Here is a 17,013-nt window from a genome sequence, read left to right on the forward strand (position 1 = left end):
TTTTACCTACCATTCATAGCTTCATCTTATTCTCACACACTTAGCACTGCTGCAAGTCTAACACCACATCACACAGCTTGCACCCTAGTTAGTTATCATACCACCACACATCACTCAAACACATTGCACCACACTCACTGACACATTTCCCTCTCCTGCAGGATTAGGTGGCCCCATAAACCGGAGGCAGCTGGTCCTAACCCAGTGGGAACAGGCACTGCTACATATTTTTACCCTGTAGGAGGAGACTGTGCTCAACATCAGTGGAAAGGCCATTGCTGGGGCCATGTCCAGTGGCAGGACAGAAACAATCAAAGATGGTGGGTGTGCTCAAAACGGGAGAGAAATTATGGACCCTGGTGCTTCTTCTGTTTCCAGGCTGCTATTCCCACTGACAACCACCCCCCACCCAACTTTAACCCTCCTTCTCAGTCGTGCATGATATATTTTCCCCTTTCAAGGTTCACCAAACAATCACAGAAATGTCCTCGTGAAATAATGTTCATTGTTGGCATCTGGTTACAAATATCGCTGGAGATATATGCAGCATGGGTCATTAATGGTTAGAGCAACAATGATATAACACAGTGTTAGTCACTCTATAGGTGATCCCACCGCGGCTATTAACCAAACCAGAAAGTACAAATTTTACTTTAACAGAATCATGCAATATTGATAATTTGACAGGAAGATATCCCATTAGTTATTTATAATACTGTTCAGACGATAACACTGATTTCCGTGACTGCTTCAGCCCTCATTAACATATTCTGCATATTGCACCATATGGACACAGGTGACAGTAAATTCATATTTGGGGGAAAGATTCAATACTTGCAACCCAGATAATCTTTTCCATTCTGCATAAGTAGAAAAAGACTTTCTTCTTTCTCGGTGCATGATGTTATTCAATATAACTATTTCATACAAGGGCTGTAATTGATTCAATTTTATCAGTAATCTCACAGAGTACAAAGATCTAAAGACTCTTGAGCAACAAAATGGAATGATTGAACAACATAGGTCTTTTCTGTCAGTGAGAAGAATTGGAGCCCTTAAGTGTCTCTGTGTGGCACAAGTTTTAAGAGGCCAGAGGACAAAGACTGAATGGTTCACAATTGTATCTGTGTTTTCTTGATCAGCAATTCTGAAGACCCTGCTGATTGCTGCTTCTCACTACAATATGTTTTCAATATGTACTATGCAACACAACTTTGTCACAATATTTCAATACCTGAAAACACTCATAAAAAGCACCAAGATAGAATTGGATAATAGGTAAGTGTACAAAAGGAAAATATTGAAGTCAATGGAAAACACTCTTGAGAATCATGTGCAGTGTAAAACAGTTTACTGATTCACTATGAGCCCATTATGCATTCCTGTCCTGGCAATTTCACCCATAAAGCCTGCTCTTGGTAAACATTCATTTGCAAGAAAATAAACAGAACTCCACGCATGATTCCACCCTTGGTTCACAAGATAATTATGGATAACAAAGACCATCTAGCCCAGCTGATCTTATCCATCCAGAATGACATATGAACATACATATTAGGAGTAGGAGTAGGCCATTCAGCCCCTTGAGCCTGTTCCCCCATTTGATAACATTACCTACATTATGTCAGTTAATACAGCTCAAAAGTGCTTAAAGTGATTTGGGAATTGTGAAAGGTGCTGTATAAATGTATGTTTTGCCTTCTTTCATTATACCTGTATGCAATAGGCAGAGTGACTGTAGCAAAGGTGAAATCAGAGGCCCAGTGGTGAGTCTCTAAGGACAATTAATCACAGAGCAATCAACTAAAATTTTAGGAAAATGGCTACAAAGAAATCACTACATTTTTTATTTATTTATGGGGTGTGGGCTTCGCTGGCTAGGCCAGCATTTATTGCCCATCCCTAGTTGCCCTTGAGAAGGTGTGCTGCCTTCTTGAACTACTGTAGTCCATGTGGTGTAGGTACACCACATTTACAAAACAATTCAACTCAGTAGCTAATACAACCATGCCATTCTGACTTCTCTGGCGCCAACCCACTGTCATACAATTATGTTGTACACTATGAATTTACAGCCTGTCCACAGGTTCTGTATGATTTTGCGTTACATTTGTACTAAATAAACCTGTGAATATCATTTTTTTAAAATTCTAATTGTTGTTTGAGGTATAAGAGAAACGGCAAATTAAGTGAAAAATGTAATTAATAAATAAGAAAACCAACAGCAAAAAAAAGAGTTTGACAGCAAAATCCTCAAAGAAATCATTTCTAGAAGCACTTAAGCCACAGGATTGGGTTTCTATAAAGACTCTTCATGATTAAAGCTCTTTGTGCTGTTTCTCTGGGATTTCAGTGTGTGGAGAAAATATTTGTGTTCCGTTGTGTGTGGCTGGCCTCCTTTAATCAACCTCCTTAATGAGTTTTAAACAAACTTACAAGTACGGCCATTTTTTGTTCATTTGTTTTTGTTATAACCATTAGCCCACATTTGCTGTCCATAAAGGAATTAATATATTTCTACTTATAAAGTTTAATGCAAAAGTGAAAAAGCATAAAGGTGCCACCTCTGTACGGTGTCTCTGTTAACCAATTGCAAAAAACCTATGGTTATTTCTTCTAAAATTCTGCGTACACATAGGGCTGAATTTTACATTTGGCATGCGGTGGCGGATATTTCGTTCAGCAGCTGCATGCGGCCTTTACGTTTTATAGGAAACATCATCCACGAGCGGGATGAGGTTTCCTAAAGCTCTTACAAATTGAATAAAAACATTTTTTGAAAAATAAAAACATGTCCCATCTCACATAAGGCAACATATTTTATTAAATTTTTAATGTTTTCAATAATTTCTTTGAAAAGCGCTTCAATCTCCCTGAGGCACAGAGCTGCCTCAGGCAGAATGAAGCGCTCTTTCCTATGCATGCGTGAAAGAGCACAGGACCTGACTCTCCCTCCTCCCCCCACCCGCACAGATAGCCGCTCATGATCCACGCTGGGCGGGCCTTAATTGGCCTGCCTGCATTAAATCTCAGTGCCGAGTCTTTCGCAGGAGGAGGTAGGCTCCGCGACCGCTCCCGTCGAGTGCACCCGACCAACGAAAAATCCTGGCTATTTCTCTTACTTTGTTGGGCAGGTGCGGTGGGCAGGCACGAGAGCAGCCGCAAAACCGACCACTGCCCGCGATCAGACCCCGAACACGCTGGCTGGTCAACGCTTGGCAATGCATGGGTCGGGGGGGAGGAGGGCAAGCATGGAAGTCAGCGCAGATGCACACAGTGAAAGCTCCATGAAGGCACAGAGCTGCCTCAGGGAGCTGAAGATTTCTAACATTAAAAATAAAGCCTTTAAAGTTAAGGTAAACATGTCCCCTCATGTGACTGGCACATGAGCAGGAGCATGTTAAAAATGAGATTTAAACGTTTTTATTTTATTTTTAATTAACATCAGAAACCTCATCCCACCCGTGGATGAGGTTTCCTCAAAAATCCAAAGGCCACTTTTTCTTTAGGTTGGTGAGCGGGCGGTCTTTTTGCCCGCTCACCAACCGTAAGGTTGGACAGGTAGGGAGAATTTCACAATTAATTTATTAATGGGCTTAACAGCCCTTTTAATTGTCGGCGGGCGCGCTGCCGACTCCCGCCGAACGAAATATCGTGTGAGTGTGCGATGATGTCGGGACACTCGCCCAATGTCATCGCATGATATTTCATGCTCGTGCATGTCAGGTGTGCACCCGCACGCCAAGCTGAAAATCGAGCCCATAAAAACTGAAGCAAGGAATAAACTACTCTGTCAGGAAAACATTGAAAACAAGAAAAAATATTTAGTTTCTTTGAACTTATTGTAATTTTTATGTGAAAGCTCAAGGTTTTTAGCTGTTTGGTGAAGAATGACCTGCCTGTCACCTTCAGCTGTCAAGGCTGTCAGTAGTTGGTCATTCACAATGTCGGTCATTTGCACTTTAATCACATGTTCATCATATCATTCAGAAAGTGGTAGGCTGATGTTTTAATCCTTATGTCCAGGTTTCACAGACTGACAACAAATGGTTGACTGATGGCATAAAAAGCATTATTACAACTCAGGCAGCACTTTACTTACATATCAACAGCAGCATCAGTGCAGCGCCTCCTGCTTATGCACTAGTGAATGATAAGGCTTGCATATGCTTTACCATTTCCGTGATTATTTAGCTTTTAGCTTCACCACAAAAATTAATTAATGTCTTTATATCCTACCAGAGAAACAGATTCACTCATTTGGTGTGTTTGATACCATAACAGATGCCATTTAACAAATGAAGATAGCATTTCAATTGTAAATGAATGTTTATGGCACTTTTATACTGATGCTTTGAAAACAACGCTCAAGCAGAAGCTTGCAACCTCTGAGTGCCACCCTCCCCTTTTCACATTTACTCATGTGCCATTTGTCTCTGCTGGAACCCTCTGTTTTTCACACCATTGATGGCTGCTCCTGAGACCTCAGAACAGTTGGGTGATGTCAGAAATACTGAGTTAATCTTCTTCACTTTATAGCTTATTGGCAATGGCACACTAGCCTCGATTGTACAATACCAGACAGTGGGTAAAATAAAGCAGTTATGGGATTGAATTTGCACATCCCCTCCTTTGCCAAGGTTGAGGTCCAAAAGCACTGGTGCTGTCCAGCGTGTCAGCTAAAAAATACCATTGACAACGCTAGCAATGTTACCAAGGCAGGGGGAGAGAATCGAGAAATGGATCTCACTCTCTTCCCTAATGAAGCCAATCAAAATAGTTAAAATGCACGTCAGGAGCTTGTTGGATGGGCAGCATGAAATTTTGAATGAGGCACACGTATTTCAAGAGCTGTCAGTTTCTGATCAGCTGAAGGAAGGTAGTACAGAGTGGGAAGCCAGTCATGGCTGGCCCAGGGAATCACTCCGCCCTTTAAGAGGGTCAGCGGGGCAAAAGGACTTGATATTTACAAAGGAGGCGCCCTTGGCACTGTGCAGGTGACGGGTAGAATGGACATAGCACCTGGGCATTGAATGAGGTTGCCACCACCCTGGCATCACGGGGGCAGAAGAACAGGGGACAAGACTGCCATCCTTCATAACCTTCTCACAATTTGCTCTCTTAAGGACCTTAACTGGTGCTAAGTTGGGAAGGTTGACCATGGGCCTTCGCACCCATAACTTAATTCTGGCAGAGACAGGAAGGTGGTAGGGTTCAGGTTTGCCACCATCCTGCCTAATTGAATGCAATTCCTGTCTCCAAGTTCACCACCTGAGAGAGCAGTAGATTCCACCCCATGTCTCTGTAATGGCTACATATCATATACTCATTTATTTCTAGTTGTGCCATCAATTCATTCATCCTGTTACGAATGCTGCATGCACTTAGGTAAAGTGCCTTTAATTCTGTCCTTTCACTATTTTTCCCTACCCTAACCTTATTTGCTGGTGCATTCTTATGTTTGTACACTCTGTCCTTTCCTGTCACACTCTAGTTATTACCCCTTATTATCCCTTATCGCTACCCTGCACAATTTCCTTGGCCTTTGCTTTTAACTTTCCAAACCTCCCCCAACACGAATCCTCCCTCCACTATTTAAATGTAAGTTCTTTTTTCATGCATTGTATAAAATAATCTACTTATTTATTGTCTTGATTGAGTAGATTATTGAGCAGAGCGAATATTTTCTTAAATTTGGAGCGACACACAGCTGTCTTGTAACGTCTCTTTAATAGATTATTTAATCATACTAGAGGGTAGATGTCTTCATGATGAGTTGTCAGTAGTGATTCATTGTATTTCTGAAGACTAATGTACCTATAATAATGTGAAGGATCACAAGCCTGAAGTTGTAACAATTTAAAAATATAAAATAAAACGTTACATATTAGAAAGTATTTTGGCAAATGCAAACATATTAAATTAACATCTATATTTAAACATTATAATCCTCTCCTAATCTCATAGTCATAGAGTCATATAGCCCTTCAGCCCATCAAGTCTGCGCCGGTCAAACAAGTACCTAACTATTCTAATCCCATTTTCCAGCACTAGGCCCATAGCCTTGTGTGCCATGGCATAACAAATGCACATCCAAATACTTCTTAAATGTTAGGAGGGTTTCTGCCTCTACCATCCTTTCAGCCAGTGAGTTCCAGATTCCCACCACCCCCTGGATGAAAAAATTCTTCCTCACATCCCCCCTAAACCTTCTGCCCCTAACAATAAATCTATACCCTCTGGTTATTGATCCCTCCACCAAGGGGAAAGGTTCCTTCCTGTCTACCCTATCTATGTCCCTCATAATTTTATACACCTCAATCATGTCCCCCCTCAATCTCTTCTGCTTCAGAGAAAATAATCCTGGTCTATCCAATCTCTCCTCATAAATAAAACTCTCCAACCCAGGCAACATCCTGTTAAATCTCCTCTGCACTCTCTCGAGTGCAATCACATCCTTCCTATAATGCGGATTCCAGAACTGCACACAATACTCTAGCTGTGGCCTATCCAGTGTTTTATACAGTTCCAGCATAACTTCCTTGCTCTTATATTCTATGCCTTGGCTAATAAAGGCAAGTATCCCATATGCCTTCTTAACCACCTTATCTCCCTGTCCGGCTACCTTAAGGGACCAGTGGACATGCACACCAAGGTCCCTCTGATCCTCATTACTTCCCAGGGACCTACCGTTCATCATGTATTTCTGTGCTTTGTTTGTCCTGCCCACGTGCATCACCTCACACTTATCCAGATTAAATTCCATTTGCCACTGATCAGCCCATCTGACCAACCTGTCTATATTCTCCTGTAATCTAAGGCTATCCTCCTCACTATTTAGCACCCCACCAATTTTCATGTCAATCACGAACTTACTGATCAACCCTCCTACATTCAAGTCTAAATTGGTCATATATACCACAAACATTAAGGGACCCAATACCGATCCCTGTGGAACCCCACTGGTCACATCCAGTCACAAAAACACCCCCTGACCATTACCCTCTGCTTCCTGCCACTCAGCCAATGCTAGAACCAATTTGCCAAATTGCTTTGGATCCCATGGGCTCTTACCTTCATTATCAGTCTCCTTTGCAGAACCTTCTCAAAAGCCTTGCTGAAATCCAAGTAGACAACGTCAAATACATTGCCCTCATCTACACATCTGGTCACCTCATTGAAAAATTCAATCAAATTGGTCAGACATGACCTCCTCTTAACAAAACTATGCTGACTGTCCTTGATTAATCCCTGCCTCTCCAAGTGTAGATTGATTCTGCCCCACAGAATTGCTTCCAATAGTTTCCCCATCACTGAAGTTAGACTGACTGGCCTGTAGTTCCCTGGTTTATCCCTTCCTCCCTTCTTGAATAACGGCACCACACTGGCTATCCTCTAGTCCCATGGCACCTCTCCTGTGGCCAGGGAGGTATTGAAAATTATTGCCAGCGCCTCTGCTACCTCCTCCTTTGCCTTACTCAACAGCCTGCAATGGCTGCTTTTTCCAAACTGTAATTTATTGTATTCTATATGTTAAATCATTACATTTAGGGCAGCAACCCATTATAAGCTTAACAGGTTTCCAGATCTGTGATAAGATGAATGGCAGCATAACTTCAATAATTTTCTCTACATCAGAGAGTTGTGGAGGCTAGATCACTGAAAATATTTAAAGAGGAGTTGGTAGATTTTTGAAATATTGGGGAGTTGAAGGCTATGAGGAGCTGGCACAAAAGAGGAGTTGAGGCCTGGGGCAGATCAGCCATGATCTTATTGAATGATGGGGCAGGATTGAAGGGCTTGACATTAACTTTTCAAAATCATTCATGGTGTGTGCTCTTTTAGTCTTCATTAAGATCTTGGGCAGAATTTTCTGTCTGTTGGGTGGACGGTGCGGGAGCGGGCATGGGTGGGCGCCGACCCAATCACCGCACGCAATCGGGTCCGCACCGCCATTTTATGCAGGCGGGCCTTTGAAGGCCCACCCAGCAAGAATCGCGGCTCCTGAGGGCAGCGGGAGTGGGCGGGCGGCGGCAGGACTGCCATGACCATCGGGTCCAATGGTGACCTGGCAGCCTGTTTTTAAAAGCTGCTGCAGCCTTTCAAAGGCTGTGAATCATGGCTACTGGAAGGGCTCCCCAGAGCGCTGCTGGTGAGCAGCCAGGCAGGAGGGTAGGGCAGGGGGGCACTGTGCCCCTCATTTTTCTGATGATTGCTTTGCTGCCCTCCTCGAGGAGTTGGCAGCACGGTGGGAGATGCTCGTACTGCAGGATGGGAGGAGGAGGCACCCCCCCTCCCCCACATGACCAAACGTGCCGGGGAGGAGATGGCAGAGATCATGAGCTCCCATGACGTGGTATGACGTACCTGGATCCAGTGCCGCAAGCGCTTCAACGACCTGTTGCACTCAGGAAGGTTGAGTACCATGTTGGCATTGGTCACTTAACCCAGCAGGTAGGCTTTCCCCCCTGGCCCTCCCCCCTCCCACCCAAGTCTGAGTGTAGTGACTGCATTGAATCATTGATGGCATGTGTCCTTCACTGGGTGGGCCAGCAGAAATTGCCCATGCTAAGGTCACCCTAAGAGGGTGGTGAAGAGATAGGTTCTGCACCCATAGCAAGTGGTACACTGAGACCCACATTACTATTTTGGGGGCAACCTGGAGGAGCTGCATCTAGGCGCAGTGCTGGAACTCCGGGACATGTCAAAGTCAGGGTGATGACATGCTTGGAGAGGAGCTTCAAGGTGGTGAGGCAACAATCCATCTGCTGCCCTCTGCGCTCCACGTGCTTGCGCCTTCTTGCTATGGAAGGTTAGACCATGTAGTGCCTAGTGTGATGTAGGCAGCATTTGGCCAAGGGGGTGGGAAAGAGAGGACAGGCCTGGCATCTTTGTGTGACTGTTCGGCAGCAGCGGGGTGAGGAGGCACTGGACCCTGCAATGTTCCACTCTGATTGGGGCGAGCCGTCCGCGAAGAGAGTCCAGGTACAAGTATCACTAATTAATGGTGAGGACTGGAGGAGGGCCGGCCCAGTTGGCAATTCTCAGCTTTGAGCAGCAAGCCCTAGATTTGGAGAGGCACCATGCATCCAGGTCCACCTGTGTCAGTGAGGCTGGGTGCCATGGGCAGGTATGTATGCCCAGCAGTGAGGTCACCATTGTTCTCCCAACAGCCATGGCAGTGCTGAATGTTCAATGATTGAAGTTTACAACATGGCTTGGCCATTGCTTATGGAAGGATGAGCGCATAATGATCCGGGGGACAAGGACACACATTGACATTGTCTCCACTCTAATTGATCCAATGTCCTTGTTCTTCCTTTCAGCATCAGCGGAGCAGGGCCGGGAGGAGGAGCAGCTCCCCTCACACCTGAAGGTCCTGAAGTCTTGGGCTCACCAGCGTCACACCATTTCTGCCAGGCAGCATTAGCGCAGATAGTAGCACCTCTGTGGGAATTAGAACATCGGCTAGTGTCCCAGGGCACAGCAGTGAGGGCACTTCACAGTCGCTGGACGAGCTGGCAGAGACAGAGAGTACCCATGGCGCCAGCAGTCAAAGGACTGCAGGGGACCGAGCACATGCTCAGTTGGTTCCAAATAATGTGCCATTGGAGTCGTCCGCGACGCAGCAAATGCAGGAAATGCGGCAGGGTATGCGGGAGCATCTGGTGGAGTTACATGAGGCTATGATTGTCTTGGTGTCCATGGTGGAGGAGTCTACGCGGACTATCACCAAAGCAAGGAGCCTCATGGCCAAGCGCCATGCGTCCTCCATGGAGAGAGTGGCGACTCTCGTGGAGAGGCTCCTCCAGGAGACCAATCAAGGCTCCCTGGGGATATGCTCAGACCAGCAAGCTCTCACATGGGCATTGACCTCAGCTGGTCAGTGCCAGTGTGGGAAAAGGTCTGAGCACCAGGTTTCCCAGCTCGGTGCCCATCCATCCATGGTGAGCAGGGAGGTCCGAGGCGACCTCACATTGGCGCAGTAGCTGCCTGTCATCCCTGCGGGCTCCCCTCAGGGCACTCCGAATGAAGGCGAACTCCTCCGCCCCTCTGCCAGTGACTGTTGCATCTGGTGAGGCTGCGACAACTGGGGAGATGCCAGCTGTGAAACTGGCAGTTCCCTCCCAGGCGGGGCCAGGACAGGCTCCACGGACCAGAGGATGACTGCCAAGGTTATCAAGACCAACAGGTCAGCAGAGTGAGCAGGCTGTCTCAGATGCCGCTTTCAGCTAGGAGGCAGTACCAAGATGTAGCACCCAGAAACATAAACATAAAGCACCTTAGGCGCACCATGCATTTATCACTGATGCTTTTGTGTTGGCCTGCAATGAGGTCTTTATGAGTTGCTGTGATTTTTAACACCTTTGTCATTTTGTTTTCTTAAGCTCTTTTGGTTGTAATATTAAATTCAGACATGTCACCATGGCTGAGAATGCCTCTTTTCTTCTGCAGGTGGATGGTTTCCAATAATGTTATGAGTGATCTGTGGGGCATTCAGCTTTATTAACAGGACCCTTAGTTAATGCTCCTATCCAGGCAGATTTTGCACTTAGGTTTCAAATTATAGAGCTAGGAGCCCAGGCTTGTCCTGGAGGCCCATATGTGGTGTGCCAACTGAACGTTCGTTGGATTAAAGCCTCCTAGGTGTCCTTGCCTCCCTGGAGTATGCCTGGGTCAGCGTCTACTCCCTCAGCATTTGCCTGCGCATGTTCATCCTCAGACTCACTGCTAGACTGATCGTGTGCAGCTGCAACCGCTGCATCTACACCTTCATTGTCCACAGCGTTTCCCCCTTTCCAACGCAAGATTGCAAAAAGCGCAGCATGCAACCAGTATCAGTGACACATGATCTGGGGGGTACTGGAGTGCGCCCCCTGAGCGGTCCAGGCATCGGGAGCACATCTTGAGAAGACCAATGGCTCTCTACACCACAGCTCTTGTGGAGGTGTGGCTCCTATTGTACTGCTGCTCAGCTTCTGGTCTTCGATGGTGGAGAGGCGTCATGAGCCACCTTCTGAGGGGATAACCCTTGTCACCCAGCAGCCATCCATGAAGCCGGGCTGAAGCACTGAAGAGCCCCGGCACCTGGGCGTGTCTGCAGATGTAGGCGTCGTGGGAGCTGCCTGGGTATCTTGCACAGACTTGTAGATCTGCATCCTGTGATCGCACACTATCTGCATGTTCATGGAGTGGAAGCCCTTCCTGTTGACGAAGGCACCGGGCTCACTTGCTGACACCTTGATGGCCATGTGTGCAGTCTATAGCACCCTGGACGTGGGGGAAGCCAGCAATCGATGCGAAGCTCCTGGCTCGCTGTGTCTGGCTTACCTGGTCCCAACAGTAGTGGATGAAGGTCAATGCATGCCTGAGCAGAGAGCCTGTCACCTGCTTGACATAAGTACAGACAGCTGTTGGGAGACACCACAAAGATCACCCACCGACCTCTGGAAGGAGCCAGTGGCATAGAAGTTGAGGGCAGCTGTGACCTTTAGAGCCACTGGCATGGGGTGTCCACCCACGTAGTTCGCGGAGATCTCAGGCCCAATCATCTGACAGATATAGTTGACTGTCTCCCTTGGGAGATGGAGCCTCCTTTGGCACTGCACCTCAGACATATTGAGGTAGTTGTTTCACCACCTGGCAGCAGGATAGTGGCGTCTTCTGCGGCCCCTTCCGCCTTGGACTAACTCTTGGCCTTGCGCCTGCGCCTGTCTTCCCAAAGGTTGCTCCCCTGGAGGCTGCATATGCACTCCTGGCCTCCTCCCACTTCTAGCCTTCCCTTCCAGTTCAAAGGGGGTGCCTCCAGTGGAGAGTTCAGCTCCTGTTCACAGGTTAAGGTAAGGCTTACTGAAACCTGCAAGCCCAAAAAAGATAGCTCACTGCAGAGTGCTGACCTGTAGGTTGTGAGTCCAGACAAGCAGCTGGTGTGCGTTTTGAAGTCTTGCAGCTCACACAGGCAAGAATCAGTAACTTTGAAAAATCAATATTTGACAGAGCACACTCGCAACCTCACTGAGCCCTTTTATCCCGCCCATTAATGAAGATTATACAAATATGTCCTACCCATTGCACCCGTGCGCCGACCCGAAGATCGCACGGGCACCGAAAAATCGCCATCGATTGGCGCCTCAAGGGCCTTAAGTGGCCCGTTAATTAATTGCAGGCACACATCAGATATCATCGCGCATCTGCCCAACGAAATATCACGATGGCATGCGATGACATTGGGACACTCGGCGGAGGTCACCGCTCATCATTTTATGCGTGGGCGTGTGGGGCCCGCCCCCGCACGCCACGGGAAAATTCTGGCCCATGTTTCATTAAATTATTTTCTGTATGTGCCACTTCAGAACAGAGATTCTTTGAAGCACATGTTGCCATTTTGATCACAGAAGCCATGCAAATATATTAATTAGAGGGCATTGCTTTTGCAGAATTATAGCAACATTGCTAAATCAAGTACCTTCTGCAGTTATTACACCAGATTCAAAGTTTCACAGTTTCACTTTTATCCCAATTTTTAAAGTCAAACAATGTCCCTTTACATATGTTATGGTTATCATCTGAAGACAGCTTTAAAATGTTACCTGATCGATGTGAGTTGCTTTGGGGTTAATGTTTGTATTTTTCCCACTGACAAGTGAAAACATATTGATCATTTTATTCTATTTGCTATGTTTGAATTCAACACACCTTACCAGTCGATGAGCAAGATTGAGTCTATCCCTTTTTGTTCGCTTGTTGTATTTCATCCTTCAAATCCAAGATACTTTTTTGATTAATCACAAATGCTGCAGGGTCACAACTAGTGAATCTGTTTGTAGAGTGTCGGCTGATGTTGTCAGATAAATGTCTTAAGCTTAGCCAGGGTTCATGCCCTAGCTTTAGGCTGTGCCAAATGTCTCCCCTTGTTGAAAAAGATAACAGCTACACTAGAGGCAACTGTGGTGTTTATCCACAGGAAGGGCTGACCCTTCCATATGGGGCTTTGCCATGGTGAAAGATTTCTCTCTTGAAACCTTAGAAATAAACTGCAGAATGCTTTTGTATCTCTGAGCACTTATTTTAATCGCTTAAATGCATGCAGTAGCTTCTCTATGCTGATTGTCTTTTAATATGGAGAAATTGGCAGTTAGAATTAGTCGGAGAAATATTATCGTCAAAAAAGTTCTACAAATAAAACCATTTTATTATGTTTAATGCCAATCAGAAAGCATTTTTTCTCAAGTATCATAAAATGTAAACATGTATTTGAAGGATTAACCATATAAAATTAAAGGTAGGATTTTCAGGTCATCGAGCGGGCGTGGCTGGCGGGCTCGGGAGCGGCCGGGAAATGGTCCACTGTCTGCAATCAGCCCCTGACCGTGATTTCACACTGGCTGGCCAATTAATGGCCAGCCAGGGTGAAACCCGTGCTGAGAAGCTCAACACTGCCGGGGTGGGGGCGGGAAGAGTGCGAGTACAAAAGTCTGACTGAAAGCTCCCTGAAGGCAGGGAGCTAAAGAATATTAAAATCAAAAATAAATATTCTGAAAATGTGCAAAACATATCCTCACATAGGACTCACTGACATCAACATAAACATTATGAAAATTATGTCAAAAAGATCTATTTTTTTAATTAATATTGGAAACCTCATCTCGCCCATGGATGAGGTTTCCTAAAAAATCCAAAGGTTGCCTGGCCAATTTCTCAATCTTGCCCTTCGCCTGAGGTGTGGTAACCCTCAGGTTAAATTCACCACTAGTCATCTCTCTGTAATGAGAGAGCAGCCTATGGTCTTCTAGGACTACGGCTAAATCTATCTAATATGTATAGTTGCAGCAAGACTTCCTTCCTCTTCTACTCCAAATCCCTTAGAATGAAGGTTAGCATACCATTTGCTTTCACAATTGTTACTGCTTTCATGAAGTATAAGCATGGTATTTCTGTCTGAATTCCATCCCAAGAAGGAATGAAATGTCTGGGTTTTTATGTTTTTCTTAATGGCCAGAATTTGCTGTCCAAATAATGGTAAGATTAATGGCACTCGGTGCTATTTGTGGATAAATGCTACAGCAACTTCAGGCAAGGAGCCGATGCACACATTAAATAAGGGTCAGGATTTTCTGGCCCCACCCACCGCTGGGATCGTCTGGTCCCGCTGAAAGTCAGTGGACTTTTGGCTGGGCCGCTGAAACTACTGAAACGTGTCCTGCCACAATGGCACTGGAAAATCCCAGCCAAGATGTCTGAAAGTTGCTGTTGAATTTGTTAGCTTCACAAAAATCTTGCCCTTTGCCTCCAAATTTTATATAGAAACTTTCTGCTCATTGTCCATTAATTGCCTGTTAAATTCATCACAGAAAGTTAAGTTTTGACAATGCAAGCATAAATAATTACCCTTTTAATAACGTGATAAATGTTAATACTTGCCAATCAACCTCTCTAACATCAAAAATGAACTATTATAAGTGCAGAGTATAATTCCTTCAGGTTTTTTGTGGTTTTAATAAATGTAAATTTTTAAATTTTGATGTTTTGTTTACATTTCCTTTGTCTCTTTCATTCTCGCTCTCTCCAATCTTTCTCCCTCTTTTTATTTCTCTTTCAACGACTTGATATTGAATTTACCCTCTTTCTCGGTTCTTCCTAAATCTCATTGCTTAAGCAAATATCCAGCTGCTTGCTTTGTTCATTCAAGGCTCAGATCTCCTGTTTCCTCCACTGTATCATTATCAGCTCACACTTGCAGCAAATTTATGAGCAAAAATATTTTGAGTTGGAGGGTACGGGATAAGTCTAACGAATACAGGTGCAGTTAGATGCCCTCATACAGCAAAATCTAACCCATGGTATTTTCTTTGCATATTTTATGGGACTACATAGGATATATGGCACAGAAACAGGCCATTTAGCCCAATCAGTATATGCCAACATTTATGCTACACTCAAACCTCCTCACATCTTTCCTCACATAAATCTATCATCGTAACCCTCTATTCCCTTCTCCCTCATATGCTTGTCCAGCTTCTCCTTTAGTGGATCTATACTATTCACTTCAGCTACTAGCTGTTGTAGCGAGTTCCACATTCTCATTACTCTTTGGGTAAAGAAATTTCTTCTGAATTCCTAATAGGATTTCTTGGGGCAGAAATTTCACCTTGGCAGGCGAGCACGTGCCCAACACTCGAATGTGAAATGATGTACGTTGACATCAGACAAGCGCCTCGATGTCAACGTGCAGTCGCAGGTGCGCAAGGGAATCGGCAGCGTGCCCAGTGACAATTAAAAAGCCTGTTAAGGCCATTAAGTTATCAATTAAGTTAAATTTTTCACTGCCCGCCCAACCTTATGGTTGGCGGGCAGGCGAAAAGACCAAGCAGCCTTTGCACTTTTTAGGAAACTTCATCCACAGGTGGGATGAGGTTTCCTAAAGCAAATAAGAATTTTAAAACTTAATGAATAACATGAGGGGACACGTTTTGTTACATTTTTAATTTCTTTTTTTATACATGACTCTTCATCTCCCTGAGGCAACTCTGTGCTTCAGGGAGATTATCAAGCTTGCGCTCATGCACATGCACGAAGTTCACCCTTGCCCCGCTCACACAGCACCCCACCCCATCCACACAGGCAGTACAGAACTCTGCCGCCTGTGTTTCACTCTGGGTGGGCCTTAATTGGCCTGCCAGCATGAAATTGCCTTCCGACCCCAATTGCAAGCAGTGGTCATCTTCCCAACAGCCCCCGCCTGCCCCTGCCGGGCTCGTCCGACAAGGGCAAGATTTTGCCCCTGGTGACTATCTCATATTGGTGGCCTCTGTTTATGGTTTTCTCCAGAGTTGGAAACATTCTCTCTGTATTCACTCTATCAGATCCTTTCATAATTTTAAAGACCTCTATTACTCCTAAGCCTTCTTGTTTGAAGAGAGGAGAGACCTAGGGCAGAATTTTCTGCCTGTCTGGTGGGCAGGCCTGACTCAATATCTGGCGGGCAGGGAGCTGATCCCAACAGGAAAAGTGGGCCGCAACGCCATGTTACATGGGCGGGCCAATTAAGGCCCGCCAGCATGACATCCAGCAGGAAGCACTATGCACTTTATTCTTCCTACCAAGATGTACAACCTCACATTTATTTGTGTTGAACTTCATTTACTAATCATTTTGCCTATTTTTCAAGTTTATTAATGTCCTCCTGTAATTTGTTGCAATCCTCTTCAATAATGATTCTATCTCCCCTCCTAATTTGGTGTTGTCTGCAAATTTTGACATTGGGCAGAATTTTGCCCTCGATGGGTGGGCAGGCCCCACTGGCTCAGCAGCGGGCGGGCAGCCGATCGGGGGGAAGGGGGGGGTGGGTGGGGGGATCCCGAAAATCGAGAGTGCGCTCTTTCACGCATGCGCACGGAAGACCGGACATCTCCCTGAGACAAAGTGCAGCCTTTGGGAGATCGCTTCCACTTTGAATAAGATTAAAAATAGAAAAAAATTATTTCCCTAACATGTCCCCCTCATGTGACAAATGAGATGGGACATGTTCATAATTTACACTATAACTTTATTAAACGTTTTACAACCCTGCATGAAACCTCATCCCGCCTATGGATGAGGTTTCATGTTTTTCTATTTGTCGCCAGGGCTCCTGGCCTGCCCGCCAACGTTAAGGTTGGACGGGCAGGTCTTTTAATTGTTTAATTGATCCTGCCAGTGGCCTCAATTTGCCATTGACAGGTTGCTGGGCCTGCAGCTGATTTTGCTGCGCCCCCACCTACCTGAAAATTTAAATGGAGCGGGATGACATCGAGGGTTCCGCCCGACGTCATCCCACGTCATTTTACACGTCGGCGAGCGGGCCCCGTCCCCTGCTCGCCAACAGCAAAATTCTGCCCCTATTCTGTCAATTCTTCTTGATACGAGTACCCATGCATTTCTGGTACCATCCTTGTAAATCTTCTCAGCACCATCTCCAGTGCCTCCTTTTCATAATATGGCAACCAGAATTGCACTCAGTACTTTAAGTGTGGA

General features: G+C 45.5%; 1 protein-coding gene across 7 annotated transcripts in view; it reads left to right on the forward strand.

Annotated features, from left to right (window-relative positions):
* Positions 1-17,013, forward strand: part of fam172a (family with sequence similarity 172 member A) — a 684,886-nt gene that overhangs the window by 579,190 nt on the left and 88,683 nt on the right. Inside the window, exon 12 of one of the 7 annotated variants that reach the window (XR_005942766.1) lies at positions 958-1,038. The exons of the other annotated variants lie outside the window; for them this stretch is intronic. The gene's annotated coding sequence lies outside the window, so the exon portion shown is untranslated. Of the gene's footprint in view, positions 1-957; positions 1,039-17,013 lie in introns of those variants that run through there. 7 annotated transcript variants of the gene reach the window in all.

This window comes from Carcharodon carcharias, chromosome 4 (assembly GCF_017639515.1).
Source record: "Carcharodon carcharias isolate sCarCar2 chromosome 4, sCarCar2.pri, whole genome shotgun sequence".
In the NCBI taxonomy this organism is placed as follows: domain Eukaryota; kingdom Metazoa; phylum Chordata; class Chondrichthyes; order Lamniformes; family Lamnidae; genus Carcharodon; species Carcharodon carcharias.